At 42.9% G+C, this 23,910-nt stretch overlaps 1 protein-coding gene across 1 annotated transcript in view; it reads right to left on the bottom strand.

The window, feature by feature from the left end:
• The window catches only part of LOC111965783 (complexin-1-like), a 50,494-nt gene that overhangs the window by 14,320 nt on the left and 12,264 nt on the right, over positions 1-23,910 (bottom strand). The window lies entirely within an intron of this gene.

Raw genomic sequence — 23,910 nt, 5'->3', positions numbered from 1 at the left:
ATTCAACAAATCCACTTTGCTACCTTTTTGATGTCMCTGAGAAGGATGCTTGTGTATTTTCCTAAAATCAAGACCACACACAGCAAAATACACTCATGAATAATAGATTAAAGAATGTCTACATAACTTTAAAAGATGTAAAAGTCAAATACTACATTTAGAGAGAGAGTCAGATTGCAGAGGGCTGTTCCAATGTGTATTCTCCTCACATCGAGGTCTGACACGGAGCGTGTCGAGGCATGAGACATTGTGTATTCAGTCCGGAAACTTCACATACTCTCCTCCAACAGCTGGACGCATGCCTGTGCTCTCTCTCTCTCTCTCTCACGGCCGCCCATGGATACCCAGACACCCTCACACACCACACCGCTCATGCCCCAACTCGCTGGAAATGTATTTTAATGAGAACTGGGCCTCCCTGATGACAGAGGAAGATGCAGTGGAGATGGCTCCACCACACCCCATCCTTCACGAGCCTTTCCCGGTCCAAAAGGCTTACTCTTTCAGCATTAGACCCGCTGTCTTGATCCAATCTGTGCAAAGTTCCGACAAGCCAGGCTGCACCCAGCTCTCCAGAGGTGGAAGAGAACACAYGGCCATCTGGTATGAGATCRCCCGCCWTGACCTTCGKGGTCGCTGGCTACTCTCCACTTTGCATTCTGATGCTGGCAAGCAGGAGTTAGGCAAAACTACAGCACCTCGTCCTGAGAAGAGAACGTTCATTCATAAACACACTGTCTATTTGGTGTKTCATTAGCGAGTTAGCATAGCARACAAACGACTACGACTAGGTTTTGTCGACATCTCACAAAGGGTCATTTGAGGTCTCCTCGTTGCTTTACACATCAGTCTTAACASTTTCATTCTACAGTGGATGTCATATAACGTGCCATTGAACACCAATTTTGATGATACGTTACACGCAGGGGTGAAATAGGGGTGAATTAAATTAAATGGAGTTTCTCTCCTTAGTATTGGAGACCACATAGATTTGTAATGAAAAATGATCTGTTTAAAACTGCACAATCCCCCCCACCTATAATATTGTAACACTTAGATGCTTCCATTTCCAATTATGGTCCACTGTATTCATTGTATAATGAGTGGGATGTGATGTTACATTGTGTCTTTAAATGTAAGCCATTTGGAAGCAAGCTGAATACAAAGCTAAATCTGAATGAGACAATAACTACTATTGACCTTTTTACAAAACCCTTATAATGTAATAAATTCACAGCTGAAGAAAACAGATACTTTTCGAGAACTGATGAAAGGCAAGGCTGTGATTAGCTGTATTGAAGAGCAGACTCATTGCAGTGACTTCTACTAAGATCATTCTACAACGGACAAAAAAACATTGAGGCGTCGTGGGGAACAATTATTTTACTCGAACTAATATTTTCACTCAAGGTCAGAATAAAGAATATCCCGTCTAAACAATTTATTGAACTTCTCTACAAGGCAAGAGCCATTGTCACTGATTTCCCTCCAGCGTGTGTGGAACCACAGACGTTTGAGTGAACACTCTCCGTGGTTGCCAGAAGCCTGGGAAGATTTTTCCAACTTGCACACACATTTGTTTTGAGATTCTTCATGTACTGTAATGAAAATAACTATATAAATCTACTATTATTATTATTATTATTATTATTATTATTACCATCATCTGAAAAATAGGAATCCTGCAGAGAGTCTTGCTACTTCCAACATGTGGTTCATTGTTACATAGTGACAGACAACTCTATTACACAGTCAAATTAAATTCTAAATACATTATTTTGTCATGGTTTTACCATCTCAGTGTGTGCAATGTTGTAATTAGAATTTATTTCACACAATATGGCCCTTTCCTGGCACTTGGCTGTTAATAAGTCAGAAAACCTACATGGAAACCCTGGCTTGCGACAAAACAACTTTCATAGGTATACTGTATATTCTCAGCCTTGCTTGCCTTTATTACTGTTGACGATTGCATCTGAACATTATCTGCTTTTAATTAATACCATTTTCTCTTGGCCACGCTGTTCTGTTCCTCTTATCCCATCACACCGTACGCTTAATCTCAACTCCCCAGGCCAATTAGCTCATCTGATTGTGACAAAGTTGCAGCGGAACAGCATGAGACAGCCACCATCCCTTTAGTCTTAGTGGTGCCACTCCCTACCAGCTGTGTAGCCTAAGTGCTAATGGAAATGGTCTGGTTGCTTAGGCCTTCGGCCACATTTACTGAGAGGAGTCTGTGTAGCGGCTAGCTAACAGGCGCTAACGGGYGCCAACTCAACAGAGCTTAAAAGGGTCTCCTCAGCTCAGCTCAGTCCAGAGGGACAATTTTTAACGGTGAAAGGAGTGAGTGTGCATCGTGCACAAAGAGTTGRAATTGAAAGGGATCAGGAGAATTTGAAGTTGTGGATGAGCAAGGTCACGTGTTGGCCTAAAATGTGCCGTGTTACGTAAAGGCATGCAGTGGACTTGGTGGAAAGTGTGAGAGTGTGAGAGTGATTGGAAGAGTGGATGAAATGGCACACTTGACAGGGTGTGTGTGTGTGTGTGTGTGTGTGTGTGTGTGTGTGTGTGTGTGGTGTGTGTGTGTGTGTGGTGTGTGTGTGTGTGTGTGTGTGTGTGTGTGTGTGTTGGTGTGTGTGTGTGTGTCTTTTGCTTGTGTGTGTGTGTGGCAGGGGAGGCTGCTGAGGGGATGACGGCTCAAAATAATGACCGGAACGGAGAAAATGGAATGGAATAAACACATGGAAACCATACGTTTGATGTATTTGATACAGTTCAACCAATTCCGCTCCAGCCATTACCACGAGCTCGTCCTCCCCAATTAAGGTACCACCAACCTCCTGTTGTGTGTGGGTGTTTGGAGGTGGCTCCGTGTGGGTGTTACTGGCAGAGAACAAAATGTACCACTCTTGTCAGTATGTGACTATGTATGTGTTTGTGAGTGGGTTGTGTGGGATTCTCCGTTCCTGCCAATGGCACCCCTGTCCATGTACAGTGCATTCAGAAAGTATTCTGACCCCTTGACTTTTACCACATTTTGTCACGTTACAGCCTTATTCTAAAATGTATTAAACCATTTTTCCCGTCATCAATCTACCCATAATGACAAAGAAAAAACTGGTTTTAGACATTTTTGCTCATTTATAAAAAAAATAATATACACGGAAATATTACATTCACAAAAGTATGCAGACCCTTTACTCAGTACTTGGTCGAAGCACCTTTGGCAGCGATTACAGCCTCGAGTCTTTTTGGGTGTGACGCTACAAGCTTGGCTCACCTGTATTTGRGGAGTTTCTCACATTCTTCTGTGCAGATCCTCTCAAGCTCTGTCAGGTTGAATAGGGAGCGCCGCTACATAGCTATTTTCAGATTGGGTTCAAGTCCAGGCTCTGGCTGGGCAACTCAAGGACATTCATAGACTTGTCCCGAAGCCACTCCTGCATTGTCTTGGCTGTGTGCTTAGGGTCGTTGTCCTGTTGGAAGGTGAACCTTCGCCCCATGTCTGAGGACCTGAGCGCTCTGGAGCAGGTTTTCATCAAGGATCTATCTGTACTTTACCCCATTCATCTTTTGCCTCGATCCTGACTAATCTCCCAGTCCCTGCCGCTGAAAAACAYCCACAACATGATCCTGCCACCCCCATGCTTCACCGTAGGGATGGTGCCAGGTTTTCTCCAGATGTGATGCTTGGCATCCAGGCAAAAGAGTTCAATCTTGGTTTYATCAGAACAGAGAATCTTGTTTCTCATGGTCTGAGAGTCTTTAGGTGCCCTTTGGCAAAATACAAGTGGGCAGTCATGCCTTTTACTTAGGAGTGGCTTCCGTCTGGCCACTATACCCTAAAGGCCTGATTTGTGGAGTGCTGCAGAGATGGTTGTCTTTCTGRAAAGTTTTCCCATCTCCACAGAGGAACTCTGGAGCTCTGTCAGCGTGACCATCAGGTTCTTGGTCACCTCCCTGACCAAGGCCCTTCTCCCCCGATTGCTAGTTTGGCCGGGAGGCCAGCTATAGGAAGAATCGTTGTGGTTCCAAACTTCTTCAATTTAAGAATGATGGAGGCCTCTGTGTTCTTGGGGACCTTCAATGCTGCAGAAATGTTTTGGTACGCTTCCCCAGATCTGTGCCTCGACACAATGCTGTCTCGGAGCTCTAAGGACAATTCCTTCGACCTCATGGCTTGGTTTTTTCTCTGACATGCACCTTCAACTATGGGACCTTATATAGACAGGTGTGTGCCTTTCCAAATCATGTCCAATCAATTGAATTTACCACAGGTGGACTCCAATCCAAGTTGTAGAAACATCTCAGGGATGATCAATGGAAACAGGATATGCCTGAGCTCAATTTCGAGTCTCATAGCAAACGGTCTGAATACTTATGTAAATAAGGCATTTCTGTTTAATAAATTWGCAAAATGTTCTAGAAACCTGTTTTTGCTTTGTCATTATGGGATATTGTGTGTAGAATGCTGTGGGTTGTTTAAAAAAGAAAAATGGAATAAGGCTGTAACATAACAAAATGTGTAAAAATACAAGAGGTCTGAATACTTTCCGATAGCACTGTATATGCACCACTAAGTGTGTATGTCTGTGTGTTCCTTTATGTCTGTGTGTTCCTTTATGTCTGTGTGTTCCTTTATGTATGTGTGTTCCTTTATGTCTGTGTGTTCCTTTATGTCTGTGTGTTCCTTTATGTCTGTGTGTTCCTTTGTGTCAGTAGGCCGTCATTGTAAGAATTTGTTCTTAACTGCCTTGCCTAGTTAAATAAAGGTTAAATATAAAACATTTCTGTGTGTTCTTTTATGTGTGTGTGTGTGTGTGTGTGTGTGTGTGTGTGCTGTCTCTTATACACATCTAGATGTGTATAATATATGTGTGTGTGTGTGTGTGTGTGTGTGTGTGTGTGTGTGTGTGTGTGTGTGTGTGTGTGTGTGTTATGAGTTTTTTGTTTTCTGTTGTGTCAGTATATAGAAAGTGTAATAATATAATATTTGTGTGTGTTCTTTTGTGTGTGTGTGTGTGTGTGTGTGTGTGTGTGTGTGTGTGTGTGTGTGTGTGTGTGTGTGTGTGTGTGTAAGAAGGTTGCTGTCCTTTTTGAAGGACTGCGAGGGCGGTGACGGCGGCCCCTGCCGAGCCCAGACACAGGTGGTGTTTGCGGGGAGCAGCGGGACCAGCTCAAGGACTGTGTGTTCCTTCTCCTCCATCTGTCACCCATCACATGATCCTCGATCTAGCCCCACATGAACTTTGTTTTGAGATTCTTCATGTACTGTAATGAAAAGAACTGTATAAATCTATTATTATTATCATTTGAACAGTAGGAATCCTGCAGAGAGTCTTGCTACTTCCAAAAGGTGGTTCATTGTTACATAGTGACAGACACCACTATGACGGTAAGGATCTTCCACAGAACGTCATACTTTGGGTGCAGCAATACTGTGCTGTTCCTTCAAGCTACCTCTCAAGCAGGGTCAGGTGGTAGGTTATTGTGAAAGCAACAGTCTTTGCATAGCTAGACACATAGCAGGCACCAACCTAAAGTACACAGCAGTTTGTTCAAACAGCCAAGAAATAGCTTGGTTGGTTAAATAAATAAAAAAACACTGACCACGGGGAGGTAGTTTGCTTTTTCACATGGATTGCAAGAGCGAGATCAATTCTCCATTTAATCTCTACTCCCCAGCAGAATAGTTTGCCTCCCCACACACATCCACCATTTCCCACCCAGTGATGCAGCTCCCAAAACCATAACAGCGTGCAAGGTATAACTGATGGTCTTTTCTGGAATTATATATCTATCGGTGGTGGGTGAATGGGGGGGGGGGTGACAATATAAAAGGGCCCCAAAGGCTGAGGGATTTGGCCTGCAGACAGGCGGTAATGAGACTGGGGGGGGTTATGTGTTGGTGAAGGGGGTTGGGGGAGGAATAGGGCGGCTGAGGTAAGCTGGAGCCACAGCCACCATATCTAAGTAAATCTCCCGTGGGAAGATGGAAAACGGAGGCAGGAGGTTCAACGTTGCTGCGTTTTATCACCCATCCTCTGTCATTATCGTTGGACTGCTGCTCACAGACCTTCAGCGTGGARATGAGCGAGCCGGACCGAACGCATGTACCACCGTGAGGCTCACACTAATCTACCTGCAGAGGACGCAGATCACCCATGGTCCATTGTATACCACAACCAAGAGCCACATTTGCAATAAAGTAGAATTCACCCACAGTGGTATGAGTGTGTAGGGGAATACATCTAGTATTGTCGAAGGGAGCATATAGACAGAATCTATATGGCGCACAATGATGATGTCATTTGGACAGTTGTATACTCTTTTCGCCACAATCATAGGAGGAGTAGGCCTACAGTACCACTAGCTGCCTTTAAATAGAGTTTAGGGCTGATGGATTTTCTCTGCTTCCTCAGATAAGCACTGTCTTTAGTGGAGCGTGCTGTAGCAACCATGGGCAGTCCGGGGTGGTTCACTTGGTTGCCTGCCAGAGATCACAGAAGACCATTGCGGACCTTCATAAGTTATAATGCTCGTGTCACTGGGTAAACGGTCACGGACGGCAGCGAGGCGGAGAACACCAACCCGCTGATACTGAGGTAACTGAGGAGTCAAGAGGACCCACTTCACAGGATGTAAGATAAAATTAAACACCACGCTGAGTAAATGCTGAATAAAAGTCTGWGTTCTGTGACTTTTACAAGCTTTGTGTTTAACAAGAGCCTTCAGTTCTGAGGAGATGCAGGAAGMTGAGAGGGTTCAGCCAAACTGAACGAGACACTWTGCAGCCGAAGGGCACTATACCCTTTAGACAAAACATTTCCAAACTCAAATGGGGCATAAAGTAGCCCTCTACAGAGAACAGCAGTATAGTACAGATTAGAGCGTACATTAACAAAATGTATTAATATCTAATGCTGTGTGCTAACATAGTTTTCTCCTTTGTATTCATTCTAAAGAGAAATCTGTTTAGTCCAATGCTCCAGGGTTGTTAAAGGGCACAGCTAGAACCTTTAAATCCCTCAACGTTCATTTTGGTACCAAGGTCTARATATAATCAGCCAGTCTGCTGCTAATACATGTCATGCTGCAATGAGATAATAGGTAAACATTAAAAGCATATATGAAGGACAACCCAGACTTAATTAACCTAAAATAGAGGTCTGCAGAATGTCTTTCCTTCTAGGAAGAATCGTGTACTTTTATTTTAAAATAACTAAATTACAATTCCTGTCTGACTTGTGCCCCAAGTATCAAATAATCCAATACTACTTTGATACAGAAAGACGTTTCTATCATCTATGCTTTAATCAAATCAACATAATGACAAGTTGGCATGTCATTTCTGTTGCATATTTCAGACACAATACCAGACTTGAATTTCAGGAGGACAATAGTGTGGAAATGGATGTTGAGTTGATGTGAACATTCTCCCCWCCAGAGTCAGTCACCCCTTTTGACCTGTATGTTGTCTGAGTGGATCTGCCGGGACTCCTCCTGACCCAGAGAAAGCAAACACAGTATTTAACTGCGTTCGTCATGCCTAAGCTAGCGAAAGGCATTAAAGGTACTTCATCCTAGCCCTTGCACTAAAGAAGAAATGGCATCCCCCAAGGTTCAATTGTTGCTCCGCTGCTTTTTGCTCTTTTAATTCCCTAGACTCTGCCACCTCAGCTAATTTCTATGCTTTTGATATGTAGCTGTTCTCCACCATTATCAGCATYCTCTGCGTGCCTCTGTCTTTTTGAAAACTTGCTCAACCTGAATTTATGTAGAATAATTAATAGAAAAAGTTTAAAATATGTTTAAGTTACCAATATTGTTTTGAGKACTGATCGCCCTATGATGGAGGAGGTAAAATAAGTGTAACTGTCATTAGATCAAGCTCACTACATTAGCATATCCCCAATTCGGGAATCTAGCTGTCAATTAGAAGACCTATTCAGATGGGTTCATCTGGATGTAGCTAGTTATAGACGCCCACGCCAAACTGTTTATGCATTAGATGATTCCCAGGGTCACGCAGTCAACTTACAAATTATTCAGGTCCTAATTATGAATTGCTTGTGCAAGCGTAGTTGTGTTCCTATTCTCTTGTTTTGCCAGGTGTGGTGGTTAAAAGGAATTAAGCTGATGTCACTCCGGGAATATTTTGCACAACTCATACTTTTCGGGGCTTCCATATAATTGCCTCTGAAACATGACTTGATTCGTTTGGAAAGTAGGGCAAAGAGAATTAGGCTTTTTAATTAAAATGACAGGTAATCAAATCCATACGAACTAAATTGCAAGATAAAAGAGGGTGATGGAAAATGGCTTTTAAAGATCTGCATAGACGTATAGATTCACCACTGTGTCTGGTTTTCAAAGATCTACATAGACATATAGATTCACTACTGTGTCTGGCTTTTAAAGATCTGCATAGACATAGATTCACCACTGTGTCTGGCTTTTAAAGATCTACATAGACGTATAGATTCACTACTGTGTCTAGGACTATAACCCCATAACCGTCCTAGGCAGAACTTGCATGTCACCTGCACATATGCTATTACCTCACACCTTGTGAATAGACACCTCCCAATCAGTACCTGTGAAGTTAGCACCTGTGAAACACATTTCACAACTGTTCTGTGATTAACAACTCTACATCTACACGTCATTGTCTCAATTATCGCATTACTTTGATTAACTAGCATAAAGGTTTTATGTTTCATTACTCAGAATAGCTTCACCTGTTATATCTACAGTATCTATTTGAGCTTGCATTGTGAATTTGGCAACCAAGAGCTCAGGTCTGTAGCCCTCCCTTGGAGATTGGCATTCGTTGTAATGATGTTTTCTACGTGAGTGGAAGTGGTGGCGTTGCTCCCAGTCCAGCACAGCTCTGCATGAGATCTCTGTGTACAACCGTTTACTTGCTTTGACAACTGCACTACCCCATTCACACGGAGGACAATTGCAATATCCTCTGAGGTAGCATTCCTCTCTCAGTATTTTCAAAGCCATCGCTAAACTACTTAAGTGGATGGTTCCGGCTCTCTGTTAATGCCATTCTTCTCTGTTTGAAAGGAAGTCACATGTGAAGCTGAAACGTGAGCAAGATATACAGTAGGGTACATATCACTGCAATCCGTGCTAAATCAACTAGAGCCACAATGGTGTCAGGTAACATCAAAGAATTCCCCTAGAATCTAGAGCATCAGATTAGCATCAATTGTCCTCTCAGTGGTGATCATTCCAGAGACTGGTTATTGGGGGCTGGGTTAGTGTTAGTGTTCAAAATTAAATACTAATTATTGCTGTTGCAAATGACAAATATTGAGTTGAAAAAGGAAAATACGTTTTCAAGAACATTCAGAATATGAGTGAGGTATGGGTCTTTATTGGAGTCTCTGTATAGACCCTTTTCCAGTAAACGACACACTGACGTCACGCACTGATGCACGCGACTCTTGGCTGCAGTAAGCAAACCATCACCATTTTTATTACTTCGAAACCAAATAAACTTTATGGGTTCTCATACGCTTACAATGATGTTTTGATTTTTGCTTGAACAGTTGATAAGATTATATTTGGCTGTGATCTTTGCAAAATAACTATTTTGGATGCAGCAGTTGTTAGCTAGAATGCTAACGCTCATTGACATAGGCTGTAGCAAAAGCTAGCCAAAGAGCCCATTTTACTGGTTGAAGTTTACGTGTTTAATTTAAAAGTATAGTGCAGTTGATTTGCATTGATGACACAAACATTATATTAAGCAGGACATTCATACACGCCTTAAAATACAATCGTAATCCACAAGTAGTGTGAAATGCACTCATAAGCAACATGTAAACAGAGGCTTTTTTTTCTGGCATTCTGTAAGAATCCCCCCCCCCCCCGTGTTCTTGCGTGCGTTGCCTTCGTGCGGCAATGTTTACAAGCACAGAAAGGAGTTTACATCTCCTTAGTCTTCATGTGTGCTTTGTGTTAACTAATGCTTACTGATGCAAATGACAAATAGTGATTTGAAAAAGGAAATGCATTTTCAAGAACATTCATCTAGCAGCATTCGATTGTTATGAAGGTTAAATCCATAAAGCCATTTGCTATAGTTTTCATGGTGTACGGAATATTTCAAGAGGTACCATTTGTGACAAATTCATATATTCTGAAAGCATTTGGGGCATTTTTAGGGCTTGGCCCTAAAATAATTACCATCCTTCCTGTTCTCCTCATTTTCTCCCACAGCGCCATCAAACCCTATTGTAATGGTGGGAAACTGTATAATAAAACATCTCCTTTCTTACAAGGGTTGATGGCCCGTTGAATTATTGAAAGCTTTGTCACAATTGCAGATTTCAGCGTCTTCACATTAATGTCATGTGAAATATTTCACTTGACGAGAAGATACTGTGTGTAAAGGTAGCGATGCAAGACCAATGTAGGCCTACAAGCATCTGAGTGTTTCCTGGCTCCAGTGACCAAGACAACAAATAGTGTTAGAACATCTGAATCTCAAACCCATTACCCACGCGACATGAAAAGCCCATGTCCTTGTAAGAACATGTAAAGATGTGCTCTTCAATATCTCTGTTGGTTGGAATGTGTTGCTTGCGACATGACTAGAGCTGTGAGTTTGATTCCCGCATAAGTCTCATATGCCTTTTGAATATGTTTACTGTAAATCGCTTTGGATGAAAGCCTGTGATGAATGAGCATATTATTCCTGGTATATAACAGATTTTAAAATGAKGTCTGACCTACAAAGCTGCCATCACCKTGGGCATTATCCTAAGATCTCTGCTGCACTAGGAGGSCTCTCTAATACTTTGGTATTTACAGTATWTTCAGTGTAATTCATGCACATTGAATTGTATGCCTTGGGGCTCTAATCCCTTCCCCCAGTCTCTTCCTGGTGGCTTTGCCTTCAGCTCCCATCTTACTCCCTGGCTTCACGCTAATGTCAGATGGTATGATTCAATCCTTTCTTATCCCCTGCTTGCATGGCTTTGGAAGACGCTAATTAGTCCAGCGAATCATTAGCTCCCTTCTGCGCATAATCACATCTCCCCATCCGCGCTGCCATTCCCGAGAAACACTCATCGATCACGCAGGCAATCTGATCTCTTAGATAACTAAYACCATCGTTCAAATATGAGATGACTTTTCCCTCACTGTCATGCATGGRCTGAATTCGTATGGCTTCGGTTAAGCATGTGATATATGACAATCCAATTCATGCCAATCCCTTTCACAGCATGTCACCTATGTGGGAGCACTACGAGTGTCACTGCAGATCTCTGAAGGTTGTTGCATCTATGCATTCCAGGCGTATGACTCTAGAATCCACACCATTTGATTAAATTMGTTTCCTTCATTTGATGTGCTGTTTTCTTAGGCTCTTGAGTGTTTACAGTCAATCACATAGAACATATCAGCTGCTTTGGTMTACTGAGAAAACTAAGGCTAAATTMATCTCCTTTGTCTTCATGTGTGCTTTGTGTTAACCATAGACTGGATTTGGTKTAAATGCCCAGCTTTCCCTTGATCTGTAGTTGACTTTGCTAAAATTACACTTAGATTTGGTCTGTGAGCTCAAGTGTATGGAATACAGATWAAAAAAATGGAATGTGGTTTAAACATGTATCCCTGATGAAAATAACAATTTCCCTCTAAAAACAGGCCTGTCAATAACTTAAAATGCAGCAATATCTCAAATTAAACATTACAAAGGAGTACAAATATCCCAAAGGAACTGCTTCCCATAAATAAAAATTCCAAGTTCAACCCACAGTACATTCTTGAGTTGAACGCCACAGATTTTGAGAAAGGCACCCAAGTGGTCATAAAGCCTGAGACTTTCAACAATGATCAAATATTTCCAATATGGCAGCTAAAGCACCACAAAACTATTTCTCCTGGTCCATTTATCTGCAAATGACAAATAGTGACTTGAAAAAGGAAATGCATTTTCAAGAACATTCATTTAGCAGCATTTGATTGTTATGGAGGTTAAATCCATAATTCTCCCACAGCGCCAACAAACCCTATTGTAATGGTGGGAAACTGTATAATAAAACATCTCCTTTCTTACAAGGGTTGATGGCCCGTTGAATTGTGAAAGCTTTGTCACAATTGCAGATTCTAGCCTCTTTACATTAATGTCATGTGAAATATTTCTGAAATATGCAAGTCAAAATTGCCTGACTTGATTGCACATACTGTAAGTGTTATTAAACACATTTTTTTCAAAATCCCTGGCGGAGGCTAGTATTTTTTTTCTTCTAATATAATAAAAAATATATACTGAAAATGATCAATACGAACCATCATGCGATTATCTCAAGTCAGTGTCATAATAACAAGCTCTTATGCCACGGCTGATGTTAGCATACCACCAGGGCTGATGTTAGCATACCMCCAGGGCTGACGTTAGAATACCACCAGGGCTGAGTTCTTCTTTGAAGTGCCACGCTGGGAGAGAGGGAGCTGAGAATTGAGGTCACCGTTGGCTTCTGTAACAGTTTGCAGTAGCTGAGAGGACTTCTTGCTCTAAATATCAAGCAGGAGCTGGTAAAGAGGATTGGCCGAGGAGGAAACAGGAGAGAGGAAGAAGGCGAGAAATGAGAGGAGACAGGGGACGGGAGACAGGAGAGAGGAGAGAGGAAAGAGGGAGCAGGATAGAAGAGACAGGAGAGAGGAGAGAGGGGTTGGGAGAGAGGAGACAGAAGAGAGAAGACAGAGGAAAGGAGACAGGAGAAAGGAGACAAGAGAGAGCAGAGAGGAGACAGGAGAGAGGAGACAGGAAACAAAAGACAGGGAGCAGGAGAGAGGAGAGAGGATAGAGGAAGCCGGAGAAATGAGACAGGAGAGAGGAGATAGGAAGCAGGAGACAGGAGACAGAAGAAAGGAGACAAGAGAGAGGAGAGAGTCGAGAGGGGACAGGAAAGAGGAGAAAGGAAGCAGGAGATATGAGTCAGTAGATAGGAGAAAGGAAGCAGGAGACAGGAGACAGGAGAAAGGAGAGGGGAGACAGGAGAGAGGAGACAGAAGAGAGGAGACAGGAGATAAGAAACAGGAGAGAAGAGAGAGAAAGCAGGAGAGAGGAGAGCGAAGACGGGAAACAAGAGAGAGGAAGCAGAAGACAGGAGAGAAAAGACAGGAGAGAGGAGAGATGAAGCAGGAGAGAAGAGACAGGAGAGCGGAGACAGGAGACAGGGGAGAGGAGAGGGGATACAGGAGAGAGGAGACAGGAGACTGGAGAGAGGAATCAGGGAAGAGGAGACAGGACAGAAGAGAGACGAAGCAGGAGAGAGGAAACAGGAGAGATGAGAGAGAGGACAGGAAATGGGAGAGAGGAAGCAGGAGAGAGGAGACAGAGGAGAGAGGAGAGAAGAGAGATGAGAGAGGAAGCAGGAGAGAGGAGAGAGAAGAGAGGAGACAGGAGAGAGGAAGCATGAGACAGAAGAAAGTAGACAAGAGAGAGGAGAGAGGAGACAGAGATAAGAGAGGAAAAAGGAGAAAGGAGAGAGGAGGCAGTAGATAGGAGAGAGGAAGCAGGAGAGAGGAGACAGGACAGAGTAGACAGGTGAGAGGAGAGGGGAGACAGGAGAGAGGAGACAGGAGAGAGGAAACAGGAGATAGGAGACAGGAGAGAGGAGAATGGAGAGAGGAGAGAGAAGACAGGAAACAGGAGAGAGGATGCAGGAGACAGGAGAAAGAAGACATGAGAGAGGAAGCAAGAGAGAGGAGACAGGAGAGAGAAAAGCGGAGACAGGAGAGAGGAAGCAAGAGAGAGGAGAAAGGAGAGAGGAGAGGGGTAACAGGAGAGAGGAGACAGGAGAGAGGAAGCATGGAATAGGAGACAGGACAGAGGAGCGAGGAAGCAGGAGAGAGCAGACAGGACAGGAGAGAGGAGAGCGGAGACTTGAGAGAGGAGAGAGAGAACAGGAAACAGGAGAGAGGAAGCAGGGGATAGGAGACAGGAGAAAGGAGAGGAAGCAGGAGAGAGGAGAAAGAATAGAGGAGCAGGGAAACATGAGATAAGACAGGAGAGAGGAAGCAGGAGAGARGTGAGAGAGGACAGGAAACCGGAGAGAGGAAGCAGGGGACATGGAGACAGGAGAAAGGAGAGAGGAAGCAGGAGAGAGGAGATAGAGGAGCGGGGAAACARGAGAGAGAAGACAAGAGAGAGGAGAGAGAGGACAGGAAACAGGAGAGAGGATGCAGGGGACAGGAGACAGGAGAAAGGAGAGAGGAAGCAGGAGAGAGGAGATAGAAGAGAGGAGCTGCGAAACAGGAGAGAAGACATGAGAGCGAAAGCAGGAGACAGGAGAGAGGAGCGGGGAAACAGTGAAGATAAGACGAGAGAGAAAAGCAGAAAGAGGAGACAGGAGAGAGGAGTGAGAAGCAGGAGAGAGGAGACAGAAGAGAGGAGAGAGAGGACAGGAAACAGGAGAGATGAAGCAGGAGCGGGAGACAATAGAAAAGGAATAAGGAAGCAGGAAAGAGGAGACAGGAGACAGGAGAGAGGAAGCAGAGAAGGAGAGAGGAGGGCAGAGACGAGAGAAGGAGAGAGAACAGACAGGAGAGAGATGAAGCAGGAGACGGAGACAATAAGGAGATAGAGCAGGAAGAGGAGACAGGAGAAGGAGAGGAAGCAGGGAGAGGAAGCAGGAGAGAGGAGAGAGGAGAGAGAGAGGAGAGAGGAGAGAGGAGAGAGGAGGGCGCAGGACCAGTAGACAAGTCGAGAGGAAGCAGGAAACAGGAGAGATGAAGCAGGAGACGGGAGACAATAGAAAGGAGAGAGGAAGCAGAGCAGAGAGGAGTGGAGCAGAGTGCACGTTGACTCATCCTCAGCCACTGATCTTCGCCTTCCAACCAACGCCAGGTGGAGCATATCAATTTCCATGATTTTACAGCTCCCTGACTGTTTATTTTCTACCCGATAGTTAGATTAGTGCGTGGGAAATGAGTCAAAACATGGCCCATGATGAAGAAAGCTAGTCGTTATGCAGAATATTACCTACAGAGATAACCCATCCCAAATGGATGGGTGCCATTCACATGAGCACTCAAGATCAAGCTTTTTGGCAGTCATTTGAAGTCCTAGGTTGCACATGACTGCATGATACCTCTCCCCAATATCATATACACTCAAATTAGAACAAAATGAGAGAGGATTGATAGTAGTAGAACACTTTGTACAGAGAAGTGTGCACCGATGGCAGTTACTCTTTTTGAAGGRACTCTAGTTACTGTGTGTCAGCTTCGGTTTTGTTTCCTGTTTTGTGTCCTAATGTACCTGAYTTTGTTCTGGTCATGCTAACAAACACAACGTCCTCTGTACTGGACACTCAATTTGATCTCCAAAAGCAAATAGCAAATCCTCAGCATGAGAAAGTGGGACAATACCAGAGAAGATTACAAATCTCTCCTTGTCCCCTCGTAGACCAYTAAGAGGGATTACTCAGTCCCCCTCGAGGACTGGCCTCAGGGCTGGAGTGAGCATCAGGTGTTGCAGTCACTCACACGCAATGTACTCATCGTCGAGGCTCACCACACCGTTGAACTCCCTCCCGATTCCCTCTGCTCTCCGAGACCGTGCAAGTCCGTGCCAGCGATCACTCAGGCATTCGGATGAGTTTTATGGCCTCCTTGTGCGTTCTCAAAGGCTACGGTGGCATCGGCGTCGTCTGTGACTCAGTGAGTCACGATACGGGAGAGACGCGCCGCCCTGAGTGTTCATAGCCAACATTGCCCCATTCTATGAATGATTATTTTAATGCATCTGACAGGAGTTACTCGCTCAGAAAATGTACCTTTTATCCTTTTGGGGGAATGGCAGTTCGTGTTGACCCTTGGAGKTTTTTTTGTGTGAACTGGAAGGTGTCAGATGTGGGTTGATCTGGTATCAAAGCTGCTTAGATGCTCAGCTCGCTGGTGATAAAACCCCAAGAGGAACACCAGAAGGGTTATCTGAGCCCAGGCTGTAGAGATAAGACTCCCCCTCCAACTGGCTGGTGCTGTGTACCCAGAAAGCTCATGGAGGAGTCTATCTATTAGGACTGTACATACATGTCTACACTCAGAATCTGCCCATAAAAGATTATTCAACACATAGCACTCCAGGTGCTGTTTTTCTCGCCTCAGCACTGAATAAACACTAACTACTCAGCACTCCTCACATCACATACTCTCTGTTTGCAACCCAATTGAAGCCATAAGTAATTAGCAGCTTTAAGATTAGCCTGCATTCCGCCACATTCCAAATTAGTCCCGTTTTCTTCGAAAATATGTATTGTTCTATTCATTATTTATGTATCTTGTGTATACTCTTTKCATCTAATGATACTACTTAATCATGTACATTGTCCTGTTGTTTTAGCATTTTTAGCAACTTTTTGTCCTGTATTGTTTTCCTTTCGTTTTGAAGCACATGGCTGCTTTTGAATGATTCATCTTGTCTTGTTGGGTCTATAATTGTATCATTCATCATTTTGAGCACTCACTAAATATATTTATCATGACATGTTTAAGGAAAGTCGTTACCTCAACAGTATGATGGACTGAGCGGAAGAACAAGACAAAGGTTACAAATGACACAACGTTTTATTAATGGGATGTCCAATGCTGTCTTGATTGAAAACGGCTCGTCGTTGCACTTTGACATTTTGACACACTCGCCTTGAGCYAACTCCACTGTTAATGAATCGTTCATTTCATCTTTCTCAAACAGACACTCTTCATCTGGATTCACCACATTGTTATGTCTGCATTAGTGTTGAACGGATAACCTTAGTGAAACCTTKTGAGTCAAGCTCACCCTGAATTTCACTTGTTGTAGTTGCCTTGACTTCAGTGAGAATCCCTATAAACTGCAACTACTGTTTAAAAAAATATATACTGTATATATCTATGTAGCACTTCAAATATTTCAGCTGCTTCTTAGTGTACGTAGTCATGGTATTCGTCAGAGTATTGCAAATCTATATTGCAATTTGGCKTGGCTCTATATTTAGGTACTACCAACCGTTAATTCACTGTTTATTGTGGAGCGGAATGAGAGGAATGTATCAAATACATCAAACGCATGGTTTCCAGGTGGTCCATGCCATTCCATTTGCTCCGTTACAGCCATTATTATGAGCCGTTCTCCCCTCAGCAGCCTCCTGTGCCTAACGYACATACTTTTCCTCTGGCCATTGCTGGACAACGTTCAGAGTATGAAAGGCATAAACAAAGTTTGATCTGCTTCGTCTCGTCATCTTTCAGGCTGTGCGTAGGTGCTGTCGGCAGCACATCCAGAACACCATAACCCTAACCYAAATTCGTCAATACCTCATCAACAAACGGCTTTCATCCAACTCATGTGGCCTTTAGGGCCAAGGATCTTTGTGAAGGTTATGGATTGGAGAGATACCACAGTGCTGTTGTCCTCCAGGACAAAGCCTGCTATTGATGTCTGACCTGTGCAGCCTCCTGATAGCCAACCTGTCAATTCCCTCTCCAGATGATCGCTGTTKCCTGATCCAAAAGACGTTCCATTCTCAAAGGCATTGGGCCCTAAAGCTGATATCGATTGGATCATTTTGTCAGACCCGGGATTCAATGTGCGAGCGTGACATYCAGCCAGGTCAAGCTAACAATAAGCATTATTGTCTGTCAGGTGAGAGTGCTGAGGCAATCGGGTTGTGGATTGCCCTGTGGTGGAGTCTAGKAGATAACCTTTACGCCAATGGCTGGTCTCCCCTCACATCTAGAATGGATCAAGTCATCTGTCTCTCTCTATGTCAGAGCAGAGYAGCTCTGTATGCACCGCTGTCTGCCATCCCCTCTATCATGTCCCACAAATACAATTTACAAAGGCCTGTGATCAATTGGATGTGAACGCTGTCTTTGATTTGGCTTGTGTCGCAAAACTCTCTCATTCAACTCGAGTTCTTTCCTTCCCTTTTATGTGAACCTCCCAGTTCTTTCATCCTCTCCGGAYYCTTCCATAGCCRCGGGAAGCAAGGGTGCTGCAGCACCCCCTGATGAATCAAAAATACATTAACCCCCCCAGCACCCCCAACCTAAAACATMTGTCAACAAGTTAGGGCTGCAATGTCAATCCAGTTGATGAAGAGATCTGATTTGCTATTGTTGTTTTGTAGGGGAGAATCTCCAGTCCGTGCTAAAACAGACCTTATTTTGGATGGGTTTCCATGACTCATTGCCAGGATGTAAGTAAATTCCATCCTCTTTCCATCCCAAGCCACTGACAAAATTAACAATCCCTAAATTGAAGCAGGTGTAGCATTTGCCTACCAATTCTCATCCGCAAACTAATTAGTACTCTATTGTGTCCAATGGCTGCACCACCTTTTTTGATGGTGCAGACTCATCCAAATAGTCAATCTATTTGTTTTCCACATGAGCTATATGCACAGTGAGCGTTAAGCTGAGAACATGGACTTCATGAAATGTTCTTTGGCTGTGAAAGCGTGAGAGCCAGCACACGTATCAAAAGGCAACGCCTCAAAGAGCCCTTTCCCTTCACTTGCATTAAAGAGGGATTTGCGGAACTATTTTCAGAAGCGAAAGCAACAACAGCAGTAAATACCAAGTGAGCCTTGAAAATGAACCAATCGGCGTCGCAGGTGAGGAAAACGTAGTAAGCACACTTTGACCTCTCCAGCCTTCAGTAATGGCTCAAGCTGTTTTTCTTAGATGCATGGCATTGSTGTAAACCAGAGAGCTTTCGGGAATCAATCAACCCTCCGCAGGTCAGCAGAGGTCCCCACACTCGCCTATACGGCAAGTCTTTTCTTACTCGCCTACAAAGATGTAGTGCTGTTATTCATCTCAGAAGAAGCTGGAGATATAGTCTCTGAAGTAGTGAAGCTGTAAACCAGGAAGCCTATTTCTAAATTGGATGTTGTGTATAAACATGCTTTAATCAACATTCCCAAAATGTCACTTCTTATCCTATACAATGAATAGTTCCAGCATTGAAATGCAATAAAATCATAATCTCAATTTTGAAAGGTAATCAATCCCTTTAGAATTTGAGCTCAAATACAAACCAATCTCTTGCTCAGTTGTGCACCGGGGCCTCCCACTCCTCTTTCTATTCTGGTTAGAGGCAGTTTATGCTGTTCTGTGAAGGGAGTAGTACACAGCATTGTACAAGATCTTCAGTTTCTTGGAAATTTCTCGCATGGAATAACCTTCATTTCTCAGAACAAGAACAGACTGACGAGTTTCAGAAGTAAGTCATTTGTTTCTGGACATTTTGAGCCTGTCTCTCTCTATGTCAGAGCAGAGCAGCTCTGTATGCACCGCTGTCTGCCATCCCCTCTATCATGTCCCACAAATACAATTTGTGGGACAATTTCCGGATACTCAACTAGTCTAAAGAAGGCCAGTTTTATTGCTTCTTTAATCAGCACGACAGTTTTCAGCTGTGCTAACATAATTGCAAAAGGGTTTTCTAATGATCAATTAGCCTTTTAAAATGATAAACTTGGATTAGCTAACACAACGTGCCATTGGAACACAGGAGTGATGGTTGCTGATAATGGGCATCTGTACGCCTATGTAGATATTCCATTAAAAATCAGCCGTTTCCAGCTACAAAAGTCATTTACAACATTAACAATGTCTACACTGTATTTCTGAACAATTTGATGTTATTTTAATTGACAAAAAAGTAGCTTTTCTTTCAAAAACAAGAAAATGTCTAAGTGACCCCAAGCTTTTGAACGGTAGTGTAAGTCAATTCAAGCTTTATTCATACAGTTTTGTTGAATAGGAAATACATAATATAAAATATTTAATATTTTCATATTTKTATCATATTTGTACTGTRTAATTGAGCTTGTGTTTTCAAAAGTGACTACACCTCAGCAATTTATAACTATTTTACCAGAAAGGTGAGATTTAAACATTTCTTTGAGTATGCAGCATCACTAGTTATGGTTTATGGACCTCTCATGATAAATAATGACTTTTGGGGATTACGTACAGTAGATTACATTTACGATTACATTTAGTTACATTTAAACGTTTACCATGATTTTTGAATGACTACCTCATCTCTGTACCCCACACATACAATTACCTTATCATGTTATGGGTATGCTTGTAATCATTAAGGACTGGGGAGTTTTTCAGAATAAAAAGAAACGGAGATTAAGCACAGGCAAAATCCTAGAGGTAAAACTGATTCAATCTGCTTTTCACCGGACACTGGGAGATGAATTCACCTTTCAGCAGGACAATAACCAAAAACACAAGGCCAAATCTACACTGATCTACACTTACCAAGAAGACAGTGAATGTTTCTGAGTGACGGAGTTACTGTTTTGACTTAAATCTACTTGAATATTTATGTCAAGACCTGAAAAATGGTTGTCTACTAATTTCTACAAACACGTTTTCACTTTGTCATTATGAGGTATTGTGTGTAGACAGGTGAGAATAAAACAAATGTAATCCATTTTGAACGCAACAAAATATGAAATATATCAAGGGGTATGAATACTTTCAGAAGACACTGTAGGTGGAATGGAATTTTGATWAAAAAAACAGCAAGGGTAAATAACATTCTCTCTCCCTCTCTCTGAGAGCGTATCAATTCAGAGAGCAGATTTGTGGAAGGGCATATTTGACAAAGTGAGGCTGAGGCACAGAATGCAGAAGGGTTCATTTTCACATTTTCCTCACATTCCGTTAAAGAAACACAGTAGGGCCTCCAAATTGCTTATTATGCATGATAGGAACTGGCTGCCTCATAAACAGGTTGCCGATGCATCCGTCATGCCCAATCCAACAGCACCTCTCTCAAGCGACGGGTGGAGTTAGTTATGGAAACAGGCGAGTTTTGACTCTGGAGAAAGCACGTGATCCGCTCAGATCTCTACCATGAGACAGATTAATCACACCAGATTAATCATAACAAAATCCAATTTCCTCAATGATTCCCGCTCCCTATACACCTAACTCCTAAAGTCATTTGAAACTGACCCTCCCATTCACTACAGTTGATGGCCAACTGAGCATTCCTCCAGCCACATTTAAAATGCTATCCGGTAAAAAAAGAAGTAATAATAATTACACCTAAACCCAATTGACCCTTTTCAGGAGCAAAGAAAGAGAGGAATCTCCCTTGGACAGATGGMGCATGACGCAGCCTCCGACATTATCAGCAGAGACCAAGGCATTGCTCTGGCCGCTCTGGCCTCCACCGGCAGAACCCAGCCCAGTCCACATGTCCCTCTCCCCAAGCCTTCAAAGCTATGGGGCCAAAGGCCTGCTCTGCACACAAGTGACCAACCAGGCACATTGCTTGTGCTCTACTTGACTAGAAGTAGAATGCACACAGGGCACCATATGGAGTTACGTGTAGAATGTTGCACAATATAATGAGCAGAGCAGAGCAATTGGTGGATTGGATTATACGGGCTTTGGTAATTGGTGGATTAATTAGCTGACTCATTGACCTTCATCTGAACCTTGGGTTCCMCACTGAATAAATTATTTGAGGGAAATGCGAGGCCAACTCTCCATCGTAAATCTTGATTTCAGGGATTTTATTTGGTTACAGCAATACATTGAGATAATAACCTGTATGCTAGACTGTAACACCACAATTTCACCTTTCACCTTTCATTTTGTCATCCTGTGGCAAGGGTGAAAAGCTGTGTTTAATGGAATGAAAGACACTGTACCGAGTGGGCTGTTATGACCCACTCTCCTTATCTGCCCCTCCTTCTCTCTCACAAAGACAAACACTCTCTCTCACACACACACACACACACACCAGAAGTACCAGACACCAGAAGTGTACATGATAAATGACCTAGCACACCAAACAGGACCAGGCTGTTTAATAGACCTTAAAGTCAGTTTGGTTGACATAATTGATGAGCCTACATTATGTTTGACTAAGTTTCAGGGAGGGAGCAGGGAGGAAGGTAATGGAAAAGGGAACGTGTGGAGAGACCAGAATGGCCTGTAACCTTAAGGGAACCACGTCTCACCTTTACTATATTGATGTTGGCTAAAGCCTGGCAGAGGGAGACCAGGATTTTCTGCCAAGATGACATACGAAAGAGGTGGCCATTTTGGAAGGTGGTCAAGGAGGCACAGTGAGGGTAACCGATGCTCCGGCCAAAGGACCTTAACATACTGCCAGCCAGTAACATAGTCTCTATGGGTGGTGTAGGGTAGCATACTGTATCGGAGAGACCCAAGCGGATAATTTGAGCTTATCTAATGGCCAACGTCACAGGCCTATTTTTGACAGAAGTAGATCCTTTATATCAACAGCCCCGATACTAGGATTTTAAGTCTCTTGACTGAACTTTTCACTTTTTGCTCAACGTTTCACTTTCAGTATTGGGAACAGAAGAACGGCCCAGCATGTACTCTACTCTGGGTGTCTATTTTAGTGGAAAAAAGTTTTTGCTAAATTAGGTCAAGCGATTTACATCACCAAGAGGATAAACAGTGTTTCAATGCTACGTGACCACAAATAACATTTTTATCCAAATTTCAGCAGAGATAACACAAAGATTAACTGATTCCAATAAATAAATAATTCTAAGATTCATAAAAAAAACTGTTTTGTTATTTTAAACTACAGTGCTCTGCTCTAAACCATTGATAGTCATTCCCCTTTGCTGATTCTGAGCTTTTATTTTACTAGGCAAGTCATCTAAGAACAAATTCTTATTTACAATGATGGCCTACTCTGGCCAAACCCTGACGACACTGGACAAATTGTGCAGCGCTCTATTGGACTCCCAATCACAGCTGGATGTGGTACAGCCTGGATTCGAACAGGTACTATAGTGACACCTCTTGCACTGAGATGCAGTGCCTTAGACCGCTGTGCCAATTGGGAGCCCACTTGAAAGCATTCCCAAAAATGACGATTATATTTGGATAGTCTGAAGTACTACTTGGCTCTCTGTTGACTTAATGGGCAATGCCAGGCAATTGATGATGATGATGATAATTTCAACTTCATGAAAGGTCAAGCAGATTCAAATGAGACAAAAACACGTGGCTTCAAAATAACTGGAAAATTGCTTCCCAAAATCAGAAATATGTACAGTAAGTGTACAGATGTAAGATCTTAATTTGATCACTCTTTTGTTGCTGAGAATTTTCCTGCACAGAAGGAATTGCAAAACTGTAGTGTATTTAAGTTTTAAACTTTAAGTTTGTAATTTACAATGACTTGATTTGCCCAAATGAAAAATCTATCAGTCCCTTCAAAAATGTCCATTAATCATAATCCACATAATAATTCACATTTCCTGTTGCTGCAGGATTATTTTCCTGMTGTAGCAAACTGGCTCAAATTAAGATCCTACATCTGTATGAGATCAGTTCATACTCTAAGTGAATCTATACCAAGCTCTGAAGTTGTTGGAACTGTGTGAAAAAGCATTGTATGCTTTTTTCACTGAAGCAGCTTTATGACCTAAACTGAAGTGAGCTTTTTGTGTTGAATTGCCGTAATATAGGTTCAAATATCCAGGCCAAACAAATTAGTCACTCCAACACGGCACGCTCAGACGCAACAGAGGAAAGTTAGCCCATCTGTGACGTGCATATGTGCGAGAGTAATGTGTGTGTGTCAAGCTATTAGTTTTAATTGTGTATGTTCAACTTTCCCTTTGTATTTCTATGAATAATGGCTTTGTCAGTTTGTGTGTGTGTGTGTGTGTGTGTGTGTGTGTGTGTGTTGTGTGTTGTGTGTGTGTGTGTGTGTGTGTGTGTGTGTGTGTGTGTGTGTGTGTGTGTGTGTGTGTGTGTGTGTGTGTGTGTGTGTGTGTGTGTGTGTGTGCGCGTGCATGTTCGTATGAGGCATGATGGCATGACGGGTCTACAGCACAGTCGTAATCCCTACTGCCTACAGCC

Source organism: Salvelinus sp. IW2-2015, linkage group LG6.2, assembly GCF_002910315.2.
Source record: "Salvelinus sp. IW2-2015 linkage group LG6.2, ASM291031v2, whole genome shotgun sequence".
Taxonomy (NCBI): Eukaryota; Metazoa; Chordata; class Actinopteri; order Salmoniformes; family Salmonidae; genus Salvelinus; species Salvelinus sp. IW2-2015.
This window is presented reverse-complemented; position numbering and strand designations above follow the sequence as displayed.